This window comes from Typopeltis vanoorti, chromosome 22 (genome assembly GCF_054136105.1).
Source record: "Typopeltis vanoorti isolate ZY-2024b chromosome 22, IOZ_Tvanoo_1.0, whole genome shotgun sequence".
NCBI lineage: Eukaryota > Metazoa > Arthropoda > Arachnida > Uropygi > Thelyphonidae > Typopeltis > Typopeltis vanoorti.
The window spans coordinates 42,634,027-42,644,394 of record NC_143570.1 but is presented as its reverse complement, the minus strand read 5'-3'; the positions used below and the strand labels follow the sequence as shown (position 1 = coordinate 42,644,394).

The following is a 10,368-nucleotide window of genomic DNA, read 5'->3' as shown; positions in this document are numbered from 1 at the left end:
CATCTTAATTTTGTATTAATTACACTATTAAAATCATTTAAAATGAATTATTCATGGAGAAAATATTAAGAAATGCTTGTAGTGTCTTGTGTATATCTGTAAGGTGCTGTTTGGATTAAATGTAAGCTGTAGTAGAGGAAAACACTTCGACACACACACACACACACACACACTACAAGCATATACTGCGATATTAGTTTACAAAATTTGTTGCTTTAGTAACGACGTTTTAGGATAATCCGTAGGATTATAAGATTCTTGTAAGTTGTTAATATGCGAGTGAAAGAAAGCTTTAAATCTGAGCGAAAAAGAAGTATTAGGACATAAGAATATAAACAGAAGTTTAAGTGGGAATGAAACATTGTATTGCGTGTACGCATGAAATGTAAATGAATTCGCAATTGGCTTATAGGAAGCTATTTTATTATATAATGATTATAATTAGAATTAGCTTATATACAGTTTATATACATCACACAAAGGGATTTCACTAATTTGTGGTGTTGGAATATCTAATGAGAATATAATTAGATGTAATAGATGAATTATTCAAAAATTATTAAATTTATCAGAAAGTTTTAGACAAATGCTAATTACTAATGTTAAAAAATATTTAAGGAATACAGAGAGACAATAATATGAATTTCGGCTATAATGATATATACAGCATTCGCCTCCCCTCTCTCTCAAAGTAGTATGACACAATTCAAATCCCTTACCGTGGGCATTGATTTGGGGAACGTTTTTGAGTGGTTCTACTACCACCAAGAGCAATAAAATGCTTGATCGGGCCTTAAATGATTTAAAAATTCCATGTCTGATATTTAAAACACAGTTTACGAATTATCTCACACTCCAAACTCGGTACTAAATTTGCTATAGGATAAAAGCCTTTCATGGGAGAGATCGTAGAAAAAACATGCATTTTTGTATATCCTATTATTTCGTATAACATACAAACACAAGATTCGCTGATATGCAGAATGAACTCAGTCTGAGAGAAAAAGAATATCAGATTGTCTGGAAAGATAATCAAGGAACTAAATCCATTAAACTATTGCAGCAATCTCTTCAAATATTTAATTTGGATTAATCTACTCAATGTGAAAAAAAATAAAGGTTTTGCTGCTTTCCAAAAATTAGTTTAATATTTTTGGAGCAGTGTCAAGTTTTATGCTAATAAAACCAGATACTACAAGTTGCCCCTGTGGGCGTTTTGTCTATTATCAATGTTTAGTACCTGTATTTATCAGTTTGATATCTGATATGGGTCCAATAGAGATCAATATTAAACGGTGTTTTGGAAACTGCGAAGTGGTTGGGGCTAACAACACTACCAAAAAATATTTGGTAGTGTTGTTATGTAAGCGCATTTAGGTATTTTAATATTAAAACCAAGCATTAATTTTATCTTTGTTAAAGAACTTACTTTTTTTATGCACACTTTTTAAGGAAACCCAAAGATCACTAATAAATAGCACGCTTATGACATCCAGATTGTGACTTGTATATTTGTAACAAAAATAAAAATATTCTTCAAATTTTCTATAGCTAAAAAAACAATCGTATTAAAATGTAATAAAATTAAAATAAAACGTTTTATTAATTCAGTAAGGAATACGAATAAAATAAAATAAGGAATACGAATGATATTTTTAAAGTCATCCTAACCACAAGGTTTATCAAAATATGGATCTTTGTGAATTCAGAATAATAAAGCTTTATTATTCTGAATTTATAACAATTATCACTTCGGTATTTAGTGCACAGTTCCGTTTTGGTTCTAAGTATAAATCTGCCGCTTTTCTCTATGCCAAACTTCTTCAGGGTTTGCGAAAAACGAAATAAATATGGGAAAGCAGACATAGAACAATATTTTGTCTATACCATTTCACAGCAGGGAACATGTCAGGGGCATTATTTTTCAAAGTGCAAGCCGTCAAAGAAAGTGCGGTCCCTCCACTCCAGAGAACCATCAAAAGACCCGCACAGGTTTTGGAAATAGATCGGACTGTGAGGAAGAGAGAACAAGTAGATGAAATCGATAAATAATTATATTCAGATAGTTCGCACTTGTTTTCAACCAACTGTATCGTATGCATTAGCATTCGCTGTTTGCTAATATTTGAAAAAAATCACTAAACAAAATAAATAAAAGAAATGAGAACGACGAATACTGTAATGAAATATAAATTTCGCATTCCGTCGATTATGATAAATTCGCATCCCTGTTTAATTCACCATTCGCTCCTTTTAGAAATCATAACTGTAACTTGGAATAACACGAAAGAATTCGAAACTCTTATAGAATTTTCCTAAGTTAACGCAAGGTGACTTAGTGACATTCGCTGATTAATGTAGTCCAACTCCTTAATGTTCAAGATACATTGATGGGCTTTCTTTTCATCTCAAGTGGAATATCCTTTAACTTTCTCTTTTTAAGACATGCGGAATATTTATTTACTCGTTTACACAATAGCGAACTCTTGACAACACGTTTCTATATTAAGGACTGAATTGTATCTGCCATTCGAAGCAGTGACTATACAATAGTAATTCTTAAGCGAAATTTTGCTTACGCGAAAAGCGTGCAGACTAAAAAAAAGAAAGAAAGAAGAAACTAAACATCATATTTCAGCATGTTTAATTCAAAGGAACGCTACTATCCACCTGTGTTACTCTTCTGAGTCACTTTTTCCCTCGATTCGTACGATTTAACTCTTAGAAAACAGAACATGGCCACAAATTATTCTTAAAATAGAAATACAAACCGAATGAATATATATACTAATTTACAAAAATATAGCGATCACTTTAATAAAATAACATTCCTTTTATTATTTCCTGTTTCGTTCGTATGATGAGATCTCTTAATAACATACTTCATAGTTTATCAACTTACTTACCCTTAAACTTTTAATTAAGGAATTAAACCGTTTATTTTATATTTGAAATTTCAATTTTAACATTAGTTATAATTGTTAACGAAGTATACTTGTAATATGACTAAATGGGAAAGAACTAAAATAATTAAACATATACTAATTTTTGTATTTGACATATTAATAAGCAAACATTTGTATTACACAAATGTTTGCTTATTAATAAAATTTGGTGTGTGTGTGTGTGTGTGTGTGTGTGTGTGTGTGTACAACAAATCTATTAATTTCATGTTGTTTCCGATGCTGGAAATAGACGATTTCCAGTACTAGGGTGCATTAAGCTAATTATTAATAAAAATTAATAATATGAGGGATGCTGTGTGTATGTATTAAAATGGGAATACATTGCTATATATTTCTTTTATTAAAAAAAAAAACCGAAAAAATGTCCGTAAATATACGTGTATTCGTCTGATAAATATACCAGCAAAATACACGTACAGCAGCGAAAAGAACTTTCTCCTACATTTATCAAGCGTAGTTTATTTTTATGTCTGAATTAAGATTTCTGCTTACGTAACTTTATTGCAGTGGACAGCTATTAAAATTTTCTCGCACGAAATCACTCACACGCTTAATTAAAATAATACAAAACGTAACAAAACGGAGTATCTAGCGAAGAGCTCAAGTATAGCTAATTTTAGTATACGTTAGTGAGCATGCTATGAATTCACTTTCGTCGTATAACTACTGTTTAATTTAATTTTCTAACTACCAAAAAGAATGAAAATCGTTTGTGCCACCTTTCACCACATACGTCTTAACTTTCGAGAACTATTTGGTACAAGCATTTTCACACTTTGTATGGTATGGCACAAAAGTACTGAACATCGACTCCCCCCCCCCTCTCCTCAGTACACGCGCTATGAGATATACCGTTTGACTGCATGCGTATTAAATAGAAGAGCTCGTGTAGACTCTACGCCATTACATTTAGCTGCGGCAAGGGTGTTGACGTTGGGAGAAAAGGCTTTTATTGTTGAGCATTATTTTCGTTCATACGGAATTGGCAGAGCAGATGGCCCAAGCCTACGACATACTTGGGAGCAGTTTGTTCGTCGTTTCCGTAAGCGTGCCCCAAGCAATAGTGTCATTATTGCCTTACTCGAGAGGTTCCGACGTACCGGGAGTATTCTGCCGCAATGCAAAGGACATTCGAGGAGACCACCAACAGTTAACACAAATGAGAATCAGGGGCGTGTGCAGGAGCAAGTGTTACATCTCAAGCTCATTATCAAGCGCTGTCACTTCTTTCATTTCGACAACATATTTGTCGAAATGAAAGAAGCATTTGGTTATGCCATTCCATTTGTCAAAATGTTCTTAAGCTGAATGAACAACTATGATAATGTTCAAAACTGACTTCGTTTTTATTATTTGCTCATTGCGTGTATCATTCGTGTAAAAGTGGCCTGTTGCCAGTTTTACACGAATTTGAGAGCTGTTTTTGAGGAAGTGCTAAAAATCGTCATCGAGAATCTAGTGTCAACAAATTAAATATTTGAATTGCTTTCGGATTTTTTGGATTTTGATTGTTTTGAGTCGAAAGTCTTAAAGATTGTTTTGAGTCGAAAGAGTCTTAGTACTTCTGTTAAAAACAAGATAACGTATAGTTGTTTGAACAGTTTAGAAAGCTTCATCATGAATAAAAGATTAAAACAATCCTAGTTTCTTTTTGCGGACTAAGGATGTCGTAAAAATATAAATAGTAGTTTAATTTTTAGGACATCATTTATTCATTTGAAAATAGAGAAATCAGTTGGAAGCAGTTTGCTCGCAACTGATTACCCTCTTTATTCCAATGGATAAAGCGAGAAGCTCACTTTATCCATTGGGAATTCCAGACAAAGCAGTTCTTGAAAAACAACACATCGAATACATTACTATCAAATAAATTATTTTATCTCAGCGCTTAACTGTTATTATGGTGGCAAGAAAATACTCTGAAGAAATATTAGGACAACTTAAATCCTCACCATAGAAGAACTGGGGAAAAAACTAGTTTTGTTAAGCAATTTTTAATGCTAAACTAATCCAGAATACATTATTAACCGTGTGAAAAGGCTATGTACATTTTCGTCACACATGTTAATTGGACTTTAACAGTATAGATCCAGAATATAGAAATGTCAATTAAAATTGACAATTGACAATTGACATTTATGTCTTTAGGGGTGAAGCAAGATGCTTTTCATATTCCCCGCTATCTGTTGTGGTTGCAGTGAAGGTAAAATTTATGAGCAGAATGCTCGCCCTGATTGGGCATGGAGATTATGCATCACTAAAGGAGGCCAATATAGCTTTTGGTCTTCTGTATTTGAATATGTCCGTTGGATCGTATGCTGTAGCTTGTTGAACCAAATCGTTGGGATGTGTGGACGTCTTTAGGAAAAACTTGGTGGCTAAGGATCGTAGAAAAGAGAAGATATAGGGAATATTTGTGTCTCTGTGGAGTTGAATGTTTCTAACATACCACGGAGCATTCAAAATCATTCTCAGGCACTTGTTCTGCACTCGCTGTATTTTGATGATGTTAGCATTAGAGGTGTGGCTCCAGGCCGGAGAGGCATAGGTGATTATAGGACGAATCGTCAACTGGTATAGCTGCAATTTGATTCTGTTGCTGAGCTTGCTATTTCTATTAATTAGCGGATAGATCTGTGCTATGACTTTAGATGCCTTTGTGCATGCAGACTTGGTGTGTTGATTGAAAGATAGCTTTTTGTCGAGAATTACACCCAGGTAATTTGTTTCTGACTGCCAGGGAATTTTAATATTGAATAGTAACAAATCTCCTACAGGAGACATTGGCCTTTTTGAGAAAAGAACGGCTGAGCTTTTCTGGGGGTTGACTTCCAATCTCCATTTAGAGAACCAACCCTCCAGCTTTAGAATGTTTTCTTGAAGCTTTCTGGTAATGAAAAGGGGTCTGAGAGATCTGGTTAGTATTGCCGTATCGTCTGCATATAGGGCCAAAATGGAAGTCATCGGATTGTGTGGGATGTCTGACATGTATACAGAGAACAGCAATGGAGCCAGCAGAGATCCCTGTGGCACTCCAGCAAAGATGTGGCGCTGGGAGGATGTAGAACCGTTGATTTTTACTTGCATTGATCTATTTTGAAGATATGAGTGGATTAAATGAACCATTTTAGGTGAGATGCCGGCTGAGATAAGCTTGTGCAGGAGTCCAAAATGCCAGATTTTGTCAAATGCTTTGGATAAATCTAGGAAAACAGCACCTGTGCACTGGCGCCAGTTGTAGCTGGTTGTGATGTATTCAACAATTCTGTGGATTTGCTGGGTAGTACTATGGTGTTGCCTAAAACCAAACTGTTCTTTTGGAAGGATGTTTAGGTCATTTATTGAGGTTTGAAGTCGTGAGAGGATGACCTTCTCTGCAACCTTACCCAGATTTGAGATGAGACTCATTGGACGATAATTTTGGGGTAGGTGTGAGTCTTTGCCTGGCTTATGTATGGGAATTACGTCAGCCAGTTTCCAGGTGGAAGGAAAATAGTGAAATCTTAAAATTGCATTTATTATACTGGTCAGGTACACTACTACCCTCCGGGGCAGAAGTTTAATCACACGATTAGTAATGCCGTCTGGTCCAGGAGCTTTTTTGTTCTTTAAATTTTTAATAATGTCATATATCTCAGCAGGTGATGTTGATGCAATATGGTCAGTGCTGGTGATAGGAAGTTTGAGTGAGTGTCTGACCTTGCTGTGAATCTTATGTATGTGGTCAAAGTCAAGGTTTCCATACGAAGGCCTGCATTGCTCTTCTAAGCTGTGCGCTATAACCTCTGCTTTGTCCACATCTGTGTGAGCAAGGCCCTGATCAGTTATTATTGGGGGAAGGGATCTGCCTTTGTTTTTGGTATTTTTCAGTAGTCCCCAGATGGAGTGATCACTAGGTGAAATGGAGTATAACTTTTCATCCCATACATAGTCTCTGTGAGCTTTCAGTGCATCTCTTACTGCCCCATTTAGTCTGTTTAGATTTGTTTTGTCTTGTGGTGCACACGTGTTACGGAATCTCTTTCGAGCTCTGTTTTTATCTCTGATTAAGTTCATGATGTCTTCAGGCAAACGATCTGGCTTGCGGGCAGTTTTGTAGGTCAATTAAAATTAACCCTCTTAATCTTTTAATAAAATAATTATTAATTATTAATTTAGGTGTCCAATATAAATTTTTAATTCTATTTCAAATTCAATCATTTAGAATAATTAATTTATATTTTATTTTATAATAGTTATTTTTATATTTCATCTAAAAACTAATAACATTTCTATTGAGTTAGAGATAACAACAGACTATATGCTAGTATAGTTAACATCTCAGTGACTTGTAGGTAAGATTTTAAATGTTTTCAATTATACATTTTAAAAACTAATTATATACACATATATAAGCACTAAACTATTGTTGACTTTATTTAAATGTACTTAAAATTAGGAAATATCTGCAACTTTACTCAAACAGAATTAGGACTTGCGTTTACTTGGAAAACATGTACGAGAAGTTGTCGTTATTGAATTCTATCTTACTTGAGACTTATACTTTCATGAAAAGAAGAAAATGCAGTGGTAATTTTCAGCTTCCCACATTGGTTTGGCTTCCATTAACTTAAAAATAAATAAATAAATAAAGTGTAAGGAGGGGCTATGGAGCTATTATTTCACCTCCGTATTTACCCAGTTACTAAGAATTATTACAAGTAGAAAATGGGAATTATTTCTTAAATGAATGCTCAAACCGCTGTCTAGTTTCGTATCCCAGTTTGACCTCAATATTGGGAATAACTTGACGCATTTATTTTTACCCTCTCGCCGCAAATGTTATACTTACAATAAACTATCCCCATTAAGCTGGTTATGCTATTAAGTTAAATCACTGAAATTTAAGTTAGCGAAGTTCGGTCGCGAGAGAAATTTTGCATGTGAGGTGATTTTTATAATTTCAAGAAGGCAAGCATTTGATTTCTTTGAAACAAAAGTTAACGCATTTAAGACCATAAGATATGGATCGGTCTGTTAACTCTATGTCCAATAGCCAATTAGCTTTTTTTTTTTTTTAAATTTTCAAACTGGAAACCGCCTAATTTAGTTTTAGTTTAGAAGAGAAATGTGGATTAAGTGCGTTGAACACTCCTTATTCTGCTTAGCATTCTATGTATATATGATGAATATCCTAATTAGATTCTGGGTGCAATGTGCTGGTTATCATAACTGAATATAATTATATTCAATCAAGTAAAATAATATTAGTTCTTTATCACGTTTATATAACATTGAAATGACATTTAAATTTGTTTTTGTGAAGGAACTGACATACTCAAAATTTAAAAAACGGAATTAAAATACACAACATTGAAAAAAGTGTTAAAATATTCAATACTGATAACACTAAAATTTAAAAAAAAATGAATTCTCTCACTACAGTTTTCTAGTACTGTGATCAACACGAAGAAAAATCAATTTTAATAAGAGATTTATTTTTATGTTAAATCACTACACAACAAGACAGTTTTATGGAAAAGCCTTAAATAAATTTTCCACCTTAAACTGAGTGAAGTGAAATTGTAGTGGCTCTCATTAACAGTATTGCATTCATATTGAATTTGTGAGAAAATTGTAATTTGTTCAGATTAGCGACTAATGTTGTTAACTGCAGTATACGAGCGAATCATCAATCTTTTATCGCAATATATTTTGCACTTCAGGACATGATTAACTTATTTAATACAAACTTTGTGTCGAAATTCAATCTAAAAACTTCATATGAATAAAGAAGATGAATACTGGAATATACCCTGATCTGTATACGTGCTATAGGACAACTGCATAATCTTGAGATAAGCATGTTTCTTCAGACTACAGTGGCTATAACAGATCGTCAACTATTGTGCTGATGATCTCTTTTATACCCAGCACTGAGTTGGGTCGATCTTATTCTTGGGGTTGGTTTTCATCCTAGAACTCCGCTGTTTCAAATTCGAGCAGATATTTTTTGATAATTCGCAGAGTTTATACTTGTCTCCCTAAAGGGACTGTTTCTTTCCAGGTGAAAGGATGTAAATAATAATAATATACTCTTTTTGTTTGCATACTTCATTTAAATAGTCAAGTTATATTCGTTAAAGGGAATCTATTCTGCTTTATATTAAAACTAATTAGCTAAATATTTCTCTCTGCAGTACTTTCAAGTAACTCAAACATTTCCTGTAATCGACTGTAAAATTTATTTCTCCATGAGGCATTTTACAGTAAATCAAACCTGTAAAAAAAGAGTTTTAAATAAAGACGACCTTCTGCAGAGTAAAAAAAAAAAAAGTATAACTAAAACTGATTTGGGAAGTATGATGTTACCAAATCACTGTTGTTTTAATTTTGAATTATATTCTTTCAAATTAGATAAATATATAATTTTCATAGTTGAAAAAAAAAACTGTTTCAATTTAGCCTGGTAAAGTTATAGAAATGGAGGATATTATGAGTCATGATTATTACATAACTTTTATTTGTGCTATGAAATAATGATGGATCTATAATATCCTCTATATTTGTAATATGCATAGTTTTATGTCCATGAATTACTAGCATTAATAAATTATTCTGAAAAGCTACAGGAGAAGATGGAATACATTCAGAACTCTACAAATACATTGACCGAAGATGCGGTGATTAATACCCTTGGAGGGTAATGGATGGCAATGCTGTAGCCAATGAAGTTCTAACTGAGGCTCGGCTATTGCTGTTATCCTCCTGCCATGATCAGAGCTTTATTTATTTATAGCTCAATTGCGATTAATTAAATTCCTAAACAGAATATGAGAAGAAGGAACATCTCACAAGAATGGAAAATAGCCATAAACATATTAAAAAAAAAAAAGGATTGCGGAAACTTCCGAGGAATTTCCTTATTAAATACAAGCTATAAAATATATCTATATATAATTAAAAGTGAATTAACACCATGGGCAGATGAAATTATTGTATTAGAACAATGTGGCTTTAGGAAAGGAAGATCCTGCACATATCTCACATTCTCAAACAAATTTTAGAAAAAATAGAATTTAACTTGCCAATGTATATAGCCTTCCTGGATTATGAGAAAGCATACGATGAAATCAACAGAACAAAATTAATCAATATACTGTATGAATTGAAAGCTCCACCTCAAACCATAATAGCAAATATAATAGAAGAAAGCTATATTAAAAATTTTAAAATTAATTATGAAACCGAAAAAAATAACACCAATAGAGGTCTCATTCAAGTAAATGGATTATCACCAATACTCTTCAATATATGGAAACAATTTCAAGAGAATGAAGGAAAAACAAAATCATATAAATTGAAATAGGAAATAAAGAATTAACCAGCCTTTTGTATGCTGACGATCAAGTTACTTTTGCTG

The 10,368-nt window shown here is 33.1% G+C and overlaps 1 pseudogene; it reads left to right on the top strand.

Moving 5' to 3' along the window:
- The first annotated feature begins 1,200 nt into the window (after positions 1 to 1,200).
- Positions 1,201 to 1,367, top strand: LOC150094358 (U2 spliceosomal RNA; annotated as a pseudogene).
- The last annotated feature ends 9,001 nt before the right edge of the window (positions 1,368 to 10,368 follow it).